Source organism: Neodiprion lecontei, chromosome 7 (assembly GCF_021901455.1).
Source record: "Neodiprion lecontei isolate iyNeoLeco1 chromosome 7, iyNeoLeco1.1, whole genome shotgun sequence".
Taxonomy (NCBI): Eukaryota; Metazoa; Arthropoda; class Insecta; order Hymenoptera; family Diprionidae; genus Neodiprion; species Neodiprion lecontei.
In genome coordinates, this window is record NC_060266.1 from 12,097,322 (window position 1) to 12,113,285 (window position 15,964).

General features: G+C 34.5%; 1 protein-coding gene across 2 annotated transcripts in view; it reads left to right on the top strand.

The window, feature by feature from the left end:
• Positions 1-6,004: 6,004 nt before the first annotated feature.
• The window catches only part of LOC107217405 (regulating synaptic membrane exocytosis protein 1), a 1,749,170-nt gene continuing 1,739,210 nt past the window's right edge, over positions 6,005-15,964 (top strand). For both annotated transcript variants that reach the window (XM_046745888.1, XM_046745889.1), the window contains exon 1: positions 6,005-6,216. The gene's annotated coding sequence lies outside the window, so the exon portion shown is untranslated. The remainder of the gene's footprint in view (positions 6,217-15,964) is intronic.

Here is a 15,964-nt window from a genome sequence, read left to right on the forward strand (position 1 = left end):
TCTAGAAAAGGTAATGAAAAACAAACTACAAAATTATTTAACAAAGCACCAAATTTTCTCTCTAAGTCAATATGGATTTCAGCCTGGCAAAAGTACATAAGACGCTATAAGCCGACTAATAATGGCAAGAAAGTAATAGCAACTTACCTGGACCTCGCTAAAGCCTTCGTTACTATACCACACGAACAACTACAAGACCATCTCAAACGCCACCAATTAACACTGAATACTAACAAAAGTACATACACAACATTTAAAACAACACCAAACAAAAAAATTCAACTATTGAATATGCATATAATACTTCATACATGTCATCATGACACAGAACCATGCAGATGCGAGAAATTGATCAAGAATACACAACAAAAATACTTAGGGATAATAATAGATGAGCAGCTAAAATGGAAGGAGCACATCAAATTCACCGTTAAAAAGTTAAGAAAACTGATGCATCCTCTGTACAACCTGAGCCACATCGTCAACACACACACGGTAAGAGCAATATACTTCGCTCTAGTACACTCGATCTTACAATACGGAATCGCAGCGTGGGGTAGCGCCTATGAGAAAGCAATTCAACTACTCCAACAAGCACAGAAAGCAATAATAAAAATTGCGTTACATAAACCAAAAGATTATCTTACAGAACATGAAGAGCAAAATCCTCGACCCCAGGCAGCAGTATCTGAAAGTCATAATGATCAGACTTTATAAAAACCCGAATGAGATAGCGTTAAGGCAATGACAACATTCCTACCACACGAGAGCAAAAGAAATGGGAAAGCTGGAAATTACAAAAACATACACCAAACATGGACAACAAATGGAAGAATATATTGCAAATAAAGCAAACAACAGACTACCATCGGAAATTAAAGAAATGACAATGTATTCCTTCAAAAAGTCGATAACACCATGGCTACTACAGATAGGGAGAACACTATATGACGACCTAACAAAGCATTGTATATAAAACATGAAAAGCACGGAACGGAACAATCATGGGAGAAACGGAGACCGGAGAAAACCTGGAAAGAAAAAAGGATAGAAAAATGAAGAAATGAAACACCTACCTACTAAGGCATAACTTAGGATAGAATACACATCACAGACCACACTTAAAACGCACAAAACTGCATATAAAAACACCTCACAACCCTGCGCACGAGTTCACACTCATGCAGGGATATTTCATATGAAAACACAAATGTATATATTAGACTGGGCCAAAAAAATTGACTATTTTTTTTTTTTGAAAAATATATTGAGAATATCATTCAGTCTGGCAAAAAAAAAAATTTCATGAAATTTTAAGCCCTTAATATTAACTTTAAGAGGTCTATCATCGCTATTTTTGATTTTTAGTAATAATTTGATGTTTTACGTCAGAACTGTCGAAATATTGAAGTGAAAAAATTTATGTTCACTCATCCCTTCATAAAATTAAATTCCCTACAAAAAAGGTCTGATTATAGATTTTTGTCAAACAAGCCGTTTCCGAGTAATTAAGCTTAATAAATTGATATAAAATTTCTCGATTTGACTTTTTTAATTTGGAATTTCGTGACTAACGAATCAATGAATGTATAAAAAGGATCGTGACAGATTCTTAAAGGAAATTTAATGTTCTACAAAAAAGATCTCTTAATATTTTTGCCTCAATTTAATTTTTCAAAAGTTATTCTCAATTAAAATTGAAGAAAAACTTGAAATTTCAATTGAGAATAACTTTTGAAAAATTAAATTGAGGCAAAAATATTAAGAGATCTTTTTTGTAGAACATTAAATTTCCTTCAAGAATCTGTCACGATCCTTTTTATACATTCATTGATTCGTTAGTCACGAAATTCCAAATTAAAAAAGTCAAATCGAGAAATTTTATATCAATTTATTAAGCTTAATTACTCGGAAACGGCTTGTTTGACAAAAATCTATAATCAGACCTTTTTTGTAGGGAATTTAATTTTATAAAGGGATAAGTGAACATAAATTTTTTCACTTCAATATTTCGACAGTTCTGACGTAAAACATTAAATTATTACTAAAAATCAAAAATAGCGATGATAGACCTCTTAAAGTTAATATTAAGGGCTTAAAATTTCATGAAATTTTTTTTTTGCCATACTGCATGATATTCTCAATATATTTTTCAAAAAAAAAATGGTCAATTTTTTTGGCCCAGTCTAGTATATATACGGCTAAAGGTTATTATAAATTTAAAAAAAAAAAAAATTGAAATTGGGGACTAGCCGTAAGTTCACGTTGTACCTATCAGAAACTTTCAACGTGTTTTTCTCGAAACTATGTTTTTAGACAATGTCAGCACGATGACTTAGTCAATTTTAAATATTTTTTAAATGCTTTTTTTTAATCTTGATCATTATTTTCTCTATAGTCTGACAAGAGGTTTTTTAAACTTTTTGGTTGGACAATTTTGTATTAATTATTGAAAACTAATTTTTTTTTATTCAATTGCATACTAAAGTTTTAAATACTCTAATTTCTTTGTTTTTGAAAAAAAAGATTCTTTTGTCAGACTGTTACCACTACATTATTTTACAAGATTCTTTTTTATTTTTCGTAGATGGATAATTTTTGGTTGAAGTTATGGTGTTGATATGGAGATGCCATGGTTTTTACCAGTAGTCCATTTATACCCGTAAGTAAAATAATATTTAGAAACAAAATTTTTTTCTTATAGTTAAAAAGTTGATAAAAAATGTGAAATGAGCAATTACTTTTTTTTCTCTTCATAACCTTTATGATGATTTTTCAAATTTACTCGGTGTTCAACGCGCGCAGGGATATGTGAGCCCTTAAAACGCTCGATACCTACCTATTCGAGAATGGAATCACTCAAAATCAGTTGTGATGAAAAAAAAAAAAAGAATACAGGAACTTTAATTTAGACATAGAGAAAGCTAATCGCCTTTTTAATGCTATTAAAACTGATAATATTAATAAATTGAACAAACTTAAGTCTATACAGGCTCCTAAAGCAACTTCCACTGACAAATGGTTAGTGAATTTATCTAATACAGATTTACCTTCTGAAATTAAAGATACTTTATCACTCGGTCCCAATCATGGACTATCGTATAAAAATGTAAATTTACATATTCATGATATTTTAAGTAGTGTCGAATGAGCTCTCATCACCAAAGATGGCATCACGACAGATAGAGTCAGATCGAATATTAGCAAACTCATTGGAAACAGACTTGTTAAGAATCCACTTGAATCTTACTGTCAAAAAACTTCCAAAGTAAAACTAACAAAAGAATTTTCAAAACATCATAACCACTTAGTCGTCACTGATGCTGACAAAGGCAATATAACAGTCGTCATGGACAAGATGGATTTTGAACAAAAATGCCAACATATTCTTAATGATTCCAACACATACACTCTTATCTCTCGTGATTCCACCAATAAGATACAAAACAAGTCAATGATATGATAAGCCTGTGGCACCAGAAAAAATTTATAGATTCAAGCTCGGCAAAAAATCTCAAAACCTACAACTCTCTGCCTCCTAAGATACATTTTCTACCAAAAATACACAAAATCAATGTATCTCTCAGACCAATTGTATGCAACATCAATTCACCTACGTACAAAATCTCCAGATTCTGCTCTAGTGTACTCTCTAACATCACAGGTAAATCCAACTATCACATCAAGGACACTTGGTCGTTTGTAAATAAAATCAGTAATACACCAGTCCCCAGAGAACACCTATTGATCTCCTTAGATGTCAAATCACTGTTTACTAATATTCCAACAAATTTAGCAATCTCTATAATCACTAAAAATTGGCCCAAATTAAAATCACACACTAACATAAACAAAAAAGAATTTTTTGCAGCTACAAAACTTTGTCTAGACTCTTGCTACTTCGCCTACCAAGAAAAATTTTACCAACAAATTTTTGGTGTAGCCATGGGCTCACCATCTAGCCCAGTGGTAGCGAATTTAGTACTTGAACATTTTGAACAAAAATTATCTCACAGCTCCCCTTTAGTCTCCCTTTCCACAATCGTTATGTAGACGATATTATAACTTGTGTAAAAAAAGAAAACTTACAATTCCTTCTGAATAAATTTAACAATTTTCACCCTCGCATACAATTTACAATTGAGTTGGAAAAAGATGGTAAAATCAGTTTTCTTGACACCTTGGTGATTAATCAAAACGATACTGTAATCCTATATTGGCATCACAAACTAACTTGGTCTGGTAGATACATTCGTTATCGTTCAAATCATCCTATGAAACATAAAAAATCTGTCGCCATAGCCTTGTTCGATCGTTGTCTTAAAATTTCTAACCCTCAATTTCTCAAAAAAAACTTAAAACTCGTAGAAACAACTCTTATTTCAAATGGCTACCCTTTAAAATCCATTAGTGATATTAAAAAGTATAGAGTTGAAAAAATGTACAATTCGATTGATTGGAATATAGACTCGAACAATCAACCTAATGATAATGACAAATTTAAGAACACCATCTCTATACCCTATATTAAAAATCTTTCTAGCCAAATTAAAAAAGTTTTTAAAATTGAAGGCATCGAAATTACGTTTAGAATTAATAATACTACTAAATATTCTCTCTTTTCTCATTTAAAATCTGTAACTCCTAATTTAGATAAAATCAATTGTGTGTATAAAATACCATGTCGAGACTGTAGCAAAAGTTATATTGGACAGACGTCACAACATTTAAAAAATAGAATTTCTGGCCATCGCTCAAATATTAAATGCCATGATACTGAAAGATGCGCTCTAGCAGAACACTCCTTGAGTCTTGGACATCATTTTGATCTTAATAACTCCATAACCTTAGCTACAGAACCTTATTGGTATAAACGTAATATTAAGGAAATGATTCATATTTTCAAGAACAAAAGTAACTCTGTCAACAAGCGCACAGATATCCAACATCTCAGCCATCTATACTCTAATATTCTCTAGTTTTCAAAATTGGCGCCCTTAGTATGTTGTTATCAGTCTCAAATCCATTTTGCTCCAACATAGATCAACATCACACCTCATTACCATAGATTTTTGATCGATATCCGCTAATTTTCACTTCCGTCCAAAATGCTGAACTAACAACACCTAAGCAGGCACATGTCGTCAAATTTTGTGAGTAATCCGTCTATATCTTGTTTAATCTCTTTTTAATTCAATTCTTACACAATTATTAACTTCTTTAGTCGTCAAATTTCATTCATGTAACCTATATTTCATACTATTTTCGCTAACCGCAATTTTTACACTTAACCTCAAAATTGTCACTTAAACATGTGACAATATATATTATATAACTAAGTTAAAATAACAGCAACTATTCTTACCAACATAGTCTCTGTTCCAATTAAAATTGTTTTCTGAAACATTTTGTAATTATTATAGTCTGATGATGGTCGGCAGGGCCCGGCCGAAACGTCGCAAACGCAAACATGTTCGTTTGCCCAACAATTAAATATTTCTATATACCCGACCGGATTTCGATAAAACCTTCTTCATTCTTCAATCTACCTCCTGGTCACTAATACTTCACAAACAGAAAAAAAAACAGGAAAAATTGGCACGATTCTTAAGCACAGTCTAAGATTTAAAGTTTTACGAAGGAATGAAATGGATTCTCGCTAAAACTTTGAAGTCGGTCACGTGACACCACACACAAAACACCTTAAGAATTTCTGTTAGTCGGCTGGCCTTTTCAAGGGTCTCTCGGCACTTGGCTTTGGTTTTTGCACATCACGACGGAATGTGTTGTTTCCTGCCATCTCCCCCCCTCCCCCCCTTTCCGTGCCATTCCGTTTGATCCCATCGTCCTTCTGATAATTTATTTGTAAGATATAGCGGCGTGACGCGCGAGGTTCCTGAGCGAAAGCTTTCGCAATAGTCTGAGCTTGCGCGGTGAGCCTATCGAGTCGACGGTGGGATGAGGGTGGCGACAGGGAGACCCGGGCAGTTCAAGCCGGGCCGTCTGCCCGTCAGTATCTACCTTGTGCGGAGGTCTCTGGACCACCTCGAACGCGATCGCGAATTACGACGCCACCGTCATCCCCCGCGCTGCCCTTGTTCTCCAACCACGGGGATATATACACAACCGACCTAACGAAGGGGGAAGAACCCGAAGCCAACCCGAACTTTAGACGAAGTGGTTGTTGGACCTGAGGGATGGTCCACCCAGTAACAGGTTGGTGATTTCGTCATTTATGTTGCTTACCGACTATTCCAGGCCTTCACGACCTTTTTAAACCAGCTTTTCCTTACTGCATCGTCATTTCTTGGTATTGTATACTTATCACATATATATATATATATATATATATATATACACATTCACTTCAATAGAAATTGTATCTTTCAATGCTACCTTATGCCTCCATAAGCCTATATTAGAAATGCAATTTCTATCGAATTGAAAGCATGCAGAGGTATCAAGTGAAGTGAAAATTCATTTCCAGAAAGGGACCCTGATTATATATGTATGAGTCACTTTAAATAGGATTTAGCAAGGGAACAGAGATGAATAAATGAATCAATATTTACTAAAATTATTGTTTTCCACAATTAATCTTGTGATGTTCGTAATCATGGGCAGAAAAATATGCGTGGTCTGTACACATACAAAATTGAAAACAAAATGGAACCTTAAAGGAATTGGAATTCACTTTCGCTGAAAAAATTTTGCAATAACATCTCCGAGCTTCAATTGTATAAGCATACTTCTGCTAAGACAATCGAAAATAGACATTGGAAAGATGGCTGCAACAATTCTGGAATCTTTCCTAAGTTTCCAGTTTTTGCTGGCAGAAATTCAAAAAAGGAACGATGATAACGTTTTCCAATTCTCAATGGCACTCATGACCTTGTATATACGTATATTATATGCGATGGCTACATCGCTGCCTAATTGGTCTGAATGAGTAGAGGTCCAACTATATTTAATTTGTGATTTGACGTTTACTGCATAAAATATTGAAATAGCAGCTGATCAGCTCTATCTGAATTTTGATAATAATTACATGGTTGTTTCATGGATTTATGTGACATCATATTTTATTTCACAATTCTTCTCATTTTTTATTTCATTGTATAAAGTCGAAATGCATTAACCCGCTTATTTTAAAATTAAAATGTTGACTTAAAATGCGTTTATTTGAACGAAAAACACTTTTTCGACGATTTTGAGATGTTTTGGACATGTTTTAGAAATTGAGTTTTTTTTTTTAATTTGCGTGTTTCTCCGATTATGAGAATAATTCTTTAAAATAAATAGTGGCCATCTGTTTTTCAGAAAACCGTAAGAACTCGTATTTCAATTTTTTCTAATTATTTAACATGCATTACATCTCGAGAAAATCGTCAAGAACGAAAATCAAGATTGTACACTAGTGTACAAAAAAGCGAATGAGTTAATCAAAGTTATCCCTCCATTAAAATTGCTACTCAATTTAAAAACAAGGAAAAAGAAAGTCGAGTATTCTGAAGGATCATCGACATTGCGTTGTGACCAGATGTGACCAACACTAATGTATATGATGTTACATATCTTTTTTGTACTTTCGCCTCAATCATGCTAGCTGCAGGTACAAATGTTCAAAATTTTCGCAATTCGAATGGTGCATAATACACAACAGTATAATGCAATACATGAAGCAAAATTCCGCAGTACTCTCTGAGTCTGAATCATTGATAAGTTTATTTCAAGTTTGAATGTCATACAGCGTAAGTACTGCAATGCTGCAGGTTGGTGAAAATCGTGTGCATTTAGTTGAGGGTATTTACGGGGCATTCATACCATTTCGACCAGATTTAAAATACGTCATTTTCAATTCATCTAACATTTTTTTGAGCTAAGGTGAGATTTCTAAAATTCAAGATTCAATTTTTTTCACTTTTTCAAGCAACAGTTTTTGAGCTCTGCATATTCAAACATTGTTGTGGTTCCACCTTTTTCAAATTTTTCTGGTATTGTCAAAATTTCCAGTTTTTGTACCAATCATTACATTTTTACGTTAGATTGATTCCATCGCGGAATCATTATATTATTTATCTGTTTTTCTTCAGTTCTTTGTATGTTTGATGTAAACGTTTCTATAATTCCGCAAAAATTCTGAAACATTTTTGACTCTGACAAAATTGAAGATGGGATATTAATTTTTAATTCATTTCTTATCTATTTTTGAAAATTTTTATTTCAGCTCGATTCCAATATCTTTATAATTCGAATAAGTTTGTTATGATATAAAAAGTAATTTACGAGCCTTTAGACACTCGTAACAGGGTTGATGATGATAAATCAAAAAATTTTAAATTGCCAAGAACAGTAGCAGTAAGATTGACTCTATCGTGAAGAAGATCTTGGTAAGATCGACAAAAAAAAAAAAAATATTATGAGAATATTTCAAATACATCAAAAATGTTTGAATATTCATAAAACAAAAACCATTGAAAGAGAAGTTTAGAAATAAATAATTCTTGGGTCTTGGAGGCTCTACTGCTCGTTTTACTGTCTTTCAAAAAAGCTTTTGTCCGTATTGAAAATAGTGAGCTCAAAGCTGAATCAATTTAGCAGGAAATGCTTTTTATGTACTGAGTATGAGTTTGTTTCGTGGATTCTGATTCAGAATGCAACGATGCCAGACGGTCTTTCAGTCATTATATCCACGAAGTGAAACGTGTCCCGAAACGTATTCGCCAATAGAATAATATTATTCTGTATCATGCGTGAAAGATGAGTACATTTACACCCGATTCATCAGGCTGCAAACAAACAACACCTCAAATATTTATCAAAATAATTTTATCCTTGAGTAAATATGGTAATACGTGTATTCAATGGCTACGTGAAAAACGTAATTTGCTATACAATATGTGTGCACATATGACCGCATGAATACAGCATACCGGCCCCGTGGAAATACCTGGCTTATACTAAAACGTATAATAGTATACTCACGAAGCGCGTTGTACCTTCTAATTCATACAGGGGGCATCAATTATTCAACCGAAAACACCAGTTTCAAGCATCAAAGGCATGGGCGGTGGTTGGTTGACCTGACCTTGTAAGACAAGCTCTGGCCACCCGTGTGCGTCACTCGCTCTTCTATCTCTATTTCTATATCCATAAATCTCTTCGTCGCCTACTCTTGTGAAAAATTCACCCGTTACCTTTAAAAGTTCAATACTTATATTTGTTTTGCTTTTACAGTGGCAAATTGTTAACCTAGAACTGTATAAAAATTTTGGCTACCTTTTTCTCTTATTCGCTCTCTCCTTCCTTGAATTGTATGCAACGAAACGTGACCTCACATGACTTCCTCATTATTTCCTTGTACCCGAAACTAGACCTTCTGCAGCCCTGCAACTTTAATGGATGAAATGATTCCTTTGGACACTGTCGACCTGACTTTGAAATATCCATCCAATTCTCTCTCTGTCTCTCTCTCTCTCTGTATCATCGTTTTGGTTCATAAAATCATAAAAGCTTTTGGTGATGAATAAAAATTTTTAGCCTTGCTGTTTATCCAGACGAATAAAACCAAGTAGAAAACATGAGGTTGCCTGGAAGTGATATGTTGTATCAGAAGGGCGGAACGTGGGTAATTTCCGATAACACGTGCTATTTTTTCCAATGCCTGTGAAGAAAAGTTTCATTTGAAAAGCAACTAAGGTTCCACTGAAAGCACGTGAAGTTGGTGTTAGGTAATTTACGTTGAATGATATAGTACAGCCAATTGAGATATTGGGTAGTACACATGCGCCAAAATAGCCCTAGTGTATAAAATCGAGAATTCTAGTTATGCATACGCGTCAGCGTCATTTGATCACACTCTTCGGTAATGGTACTTTGAGGCTTCGGAAATCGGACTTCCTAAATAAGTTTTGGAAAAAATATTTATGTCAATACCGGGTTTGTTGGATAGCCCTGCATCTTCAAATGCATCTACATGCATTATATACCGTGTTCGAAAAGTTCAGATCATGTCAACAGAAAATATATTTTGTGATTTCAAATGAATGTTTCACACCTAATTAAACAATGATTGAAGAATTCCTTCCCATGGGCATTTTTCTTCTCGATATTCCTTTGGGTCAACGTTTTCCCGAGTGGTGACCATCAGTTTTTGAATAAAAAAGAAAAAGGATTGGGGCAAATGCAGGAGTCGCAAAATTTGTGAGTACAGTCAATATATGTCTGACAACTTCACTATAAATGATAAATAATAATAATAACAGCAACCATAATGATAGTCCTCACTAGCCGAAACCCGCCATATCCAAGTGGAGTGTGTCTCCTGAAGCCCATTATATGGTCTGTGTGGAGAAAGGGAGAGGATGGACCATTCAAAATCATTATGCGTCTGCAAGCCATCAAAAGATGTTCAATAGAAACAGATCAGCATCATGATCTTATTCTACATATAATAAATTCTGTAAGTAATGAATACGCCATAATTAAGTATCAAGGTTTCTTTCTACAAAAGCTGTGTTCTTGATTGATTTTGATCTTGTTACTTTTACAGAAACGGAACAATAGAAATAAAGCATTTTGGTTTGCCAAAAATTGATTTTCGATCCTTAAGATGGAAATCTTTTTACGTTGTCTGTAAAAGAAGTATGTTTTCATGCGATCTCGAGAGTGGCCTACAGTACGTAGGCCCACCTTGCAACGCGGCAGTTTTTGATTATTCGGCGTAAGCGCGCAAGGAAATAACTTTCCCTGAATCATTCATGGTCACAAAGATTCGTACTACCTTACCAACTAGGTCCGAGACACGTATTTCTTGATATACCCAGATGAAATGATGAAAGTTAGTACATTGAGTGACTGTGCATGCGCAAGATACTGAAACACTATTGGTTGACAGGATTATGCAGCGGAAATGTTTTCGCCTGCAAGATAGAAAAGCCAGTTCAGCCAGAATCCATTATTCTACTAAAGGAAAGAGCTAAAAGAAATCAGTTTACAAGGAGAGCATCGGACCTCCGGTTCAAGGATTTCGCTGGCACTTGTAGGGCTCTTCTCGGTCCAAGATACGAAACTTTGAATGTTTAATTTTATCCATTGGACCTTCTTCGTTTAATTTGCAACAGATCAAGTAGTGTGGAATCCGCAGCTTAAACTTGACTACTGCTTTGAAATAATTATATAATTAGGGTCTGTCATTTTAGGGGGATATTTTTTTTTTGTTCATCAACCGAAAAGTCTTTAGTTCGCATTTGAAAACAAATTCTCGCGCAAAGGGAGCGCTGTCAAAAAATATTTAGAGGTAGCTCAACGGCATTGAAGTTTTCCTATTTGATTAGCACGGGAAAATTTTTTTTTCGCTATTATTGGTTCTCCCAAGTCTAATTAAATCGTACGGTATTTTCCCTATAGGATTTTATCGGAAATCGAATTTTCTACAAAAAACGTCTCTTGACTTTTGTCTGTAAAATCAACGGCTTACGAGTAATTGATGTGCAAACCTAATTTTCTACGAAAATATGTATATTAGAGTTGTTGTCAAATAATAATTTTATAAAAGTAACTAATTTTTCGATAACTTTTTATGAAGAAACGTCGATAAGAATAAATGCTATCGTAGCTATGATGAATAACAAACTTCGGCTGTTAGATTATTATTTATTCGGCGTCACAAGCCGTTGATTTTACAGACAAAAGTCAAGAGACGTTTTTTGTAGAGAATTCGATTTCCTATAAAACCCTATAGGGAAAATACCTCACGATTTAATCAGACTTGGGAGAACCAATAGTAGTGAAAAAAAAAAATTTCCCATGTTAATCAAATGGGAAAATTTCAATGCCGTTGAGCTACCTCTAAATATTTTTTGACAGCGCTCCCCTTGCGCGAGGATACGTTTTTAGATGTGAACTAAAGACTTTTCGGGTGCTGGTAAAAAAAAAAAATATTACCCTAAAATGACACACTCTATTATATATCCATTTACACTCGAATCTACGAGGGCCTGTCATCATAACTCAAATGGAGGACAATGAAAGATCATATTTAATACGAAAATACATTACTGAAAATCATAATTTCATCAATTCTGACTTGGGTAAAGAGAAGTGCGATGGCTGGAATTACACACTCAAAGCTCTATATCATGGGTTAAAGAAACACCCCGAAAAATTTGAGCAGAATACATGATCCAGAGCTCTAACACTTTCCTTGTTGGTTGTAGTAGTTGTGCGGTGTTTATGACTCATTACTCAGTTAACAACAAAAGTTTGCCGAACCTTCTCAAACCATTCCATCAATAATTTGAGATTTCTTTACCCTAGAAAAATTCGCATCATCTACATGGCCTTTATATGCCGCGACTGACAATTAAGGCTTAGGGTGGCCAGTCTACATGAGAAGACGACAAAGCTGGCACCTGTGTATCTAGTCCGGTCAACTTACTAACTTTGACCATTTCGCCTTAGTCAACTATTCATGTTTGACCTTCACAGGGACCATAACGCAGAGTTGTGTGCATGGGGTTTTATAGTGGACTGAATTTCAATTCAGGCCATATTCTGCACTTACTGCCCTCCAAAGGCCACGAATACTTAAACCGTAAGGAGTAGAGAGAATGAGGATTACCTCGACATATGGGTGGCTGTAAGACCGCAACAATCAAACAGTACGTACTTTCTTCGCTAGCATGCGCGGTGAGCGCTTGACTCGGATACCTGCATGTCACACCGAACTGTATGAATATATTACTGGTATATGACTTTCAAATATAGGTTATGCACTGTAATAGCCTCCGGTGGCAAGAATCAGAAAGAGCCTCCTCATAGGCTGGTTTCATGTCTAAATAATAGCGTCAAAATCACACGTCAAGTAACATAATGTTAAAAATACACACGTTGAAATAACATAACGTAAAAACAGCAAATAAAATAAAAACATACGCACGAGATGTTTAGGAATATGTGATAGGAATTGCACACAACGTTCGCTTGTAATACGGTACATTATTTTGGCAAAATATATTTTCATATTTTGTTGAATTCATTCTAACGTTTAGGCTACGACATCCAGATTCCGCGTTTTTCGTACATGAATGTGCGTTATGGTTTCGGTTATGCCCTTGTCATACGAAGGTCGAATTGATTCTAAATCTTAGATTGCTACAATCACCTTCCACGTATTATTACGTGATTTTGTGTTGTGGCTTCGGTTATACCCTTGTCATACGGAGGCCGATATACGTGTCATTTTCGTGTGTTATTGTTGTAAATAATGAGATTCGCAAGTGTTATTTCGATGCTGTTATTTTTGGGTGTGTCTTACTTGTGTGTTATTTATGTAAATGATAACATTTACACCGTGACGAATAGAATTGACCCTCCCTCTCCCTCCGTTCCATACCTTGTACTCTGCCTTCAGCTCGCATTTACAATGAGGTCGGGATTTCTAGTCAGCTGGTTCAACGATTCTCATAGTCAGATTGGCGTTGGTGATGTACTATTATGTTTACTACAATCACCATTTTTTTTTTTTAATTGTACGTTTTAAAGGGAATCTTTTGACGTTGTCTACAAAAACTGTAAGAAATTAGTTAAATGAAGAAATAAGTATGACGTTTTTATTTTGCGATTTTCATCGCACCGGTGAATTGCATTCGACTTATTCATGTATTTATAATCGTGATTCGTATGTGCTTGTATGACGATGACCTATTACTGGTGGTTATTTACAGCTCAGATTTGTTTGAGTATCATGTAAATACTAAAAGTAAGCAATTCTACCTATATGATTCCTCATTCGTATTCTCAAGCTTCAAGCATTTGGCGTGGGCATTTAGGATGAGACATAATCTTGATTTTTCACAAAAGGTGATTAGAATATGACATTTTACTTGTTTAAAAATGAATAGGAAGCATACGGTATCCCAAGAAAAGTGGCTACTTTTAATTCGAAAACTTTTTAAATCGCAATAAAATTACCGGAAACGATGCTGATCATCAGTCACGTAAGATTCATATTTACTGAAACCCTGTTTCAAGAATCATAAGTGAATTGATGTAATATTAAATGGATCTGACATGATATTGAAATTCTCCAAAAACAATTACAATCAGTACAACTAATTACTCGAGTCGAACAATAGTGAGTTGGTTTCAAGAACTGCATCGCGAGGCTTACAGTTGTCAATACAGAGGGTGCCCCATTATAATCAATCCAGTCAAATGTCTCGAAAACTAAAAGTGTTGCTGAAAAATACTTGAAACAAAAGTTGTTTGATTTAATGGAGAATAAAAGTTGGCAGAATTCGTTTTTTTACAGATCGTACCACTTTCGCGATATTGAATGTAGGAGCGTTTCGAACTTCCCGTTTTTCTGCTCTCAGAGAAAACAGGAAGTTATTGTAATTACCTTAAAAATAAAAAGTCAAGTTTTCACTAGATCTTAACGTTACAGGGTCTAGAAAATCATGCCTGACCATTTGGAATGGACGCCTGTGTGTGTATGTGTGGGGCTTCAACGCCAACTCAGTAAATGGTTGACCATGACATTTTTTAATTCCACCTAGAATTTTTTATGCGTTACTACAACCATTGAACGGCTTCTAAGAATTTTTTCATATTTTTTTAATCATTTGTCTTTACCCTACGATTCTTTAAACTCATCTCAATAACAACAAAATTTATTTGTGGAAAACAAGAAAAAAAGGCATTTGGTTTCCGAAATTAAGCAGTTTTACGCAAGGTTCAGAGTGGGGCCTTATCTTTTTGTCAATTTTTAAATCGTTTTTTCTGTATTCATACCAATTAAAAATCTATTATAACACATACTATAGCTTCGATCAGATTACCGATTTTTTAAATTATTTTCCAGTTCAAAAATAGACACACGATTTTTTTCAAGAGTTTTTTTTGAAAACTTTTTATGAAAAATAATAACTGAAAGAAGGGGACCAAAACAGAAACATTCAGGTCACAGCTCTTTTGAACCATACAAATTTTGTCTGAAAGATTTTTCACTTTTTTGAATTTTTACAAAATCAATTTAATTAATACTTGAAGGAGAGTTCGATAAGAAAAAGAATAACAGAAAAAACGTGGGTCCTTTTGAGATGTCATCGATGAATTAGCGTGTGAGGGTCTTTTCTGAATTCTGTGTTAATTTAGTTTGAGGTTAATCTCCGTTCTAAATTCGAAAAATGCCGGTTGAAAGCAGGTTCTTACAACGTTTCCGCCTTTGCATATTATATATTTTATGATTTGCTACTTTGTGCCTGTTGATGCAGTTTGGTTTTTGGGATTGCAATTAAACTCCCCCCTGTTATGTCAGTTATATGTTAAAATTTTTAATCGTGAAAAGTTCCAGAGATATTACTGTGTATAAAAGTATGAAGTAATTCTTCTGTCATCTCTAATCGTGAGTGTACTATAATGTTTGTCTGAATTAATTCTCTGTAATGTCGGTTGATGATAAACGGTGAAATTTGTTTTAAATGTCTCTTTTTTTGTTTGTTTGCTGAGAGATTAATCAAAAATGTCCTGAGGAGGGCCCACATCCGGGGACGAAATGATGACGTGTAACAATGTCTTCTTTATCAACCTAAATATCCAAGATTTTTTCGACATAATGAAATTTGAGATCAAGATTCTGGTGCCTAATCTTGAATGATTATTTACGATTGGCGGTGATCTAGGGCGACCCGGTAACTGATAGTAATCGTGATGTAAATATTGGCAGGACTCTCTTGAACTTCAAGCTTGTGGATAGACATTTCCTTGAACGATCGATTGTGCATGCCCAGGAGATAAAAAAAATTAAACTTACAAAAGGAATATAAAGCCAAAGAGAGCGGAAAAAATATGATTCTAACAATGCCATGACAATATTCAAAGGATACTGGCGTGGGTTGCAGCCACGGTCTTACATACAGGTCTGGCAACGAAGGTAGTGGGGGTGGTTCATTTCACGGCC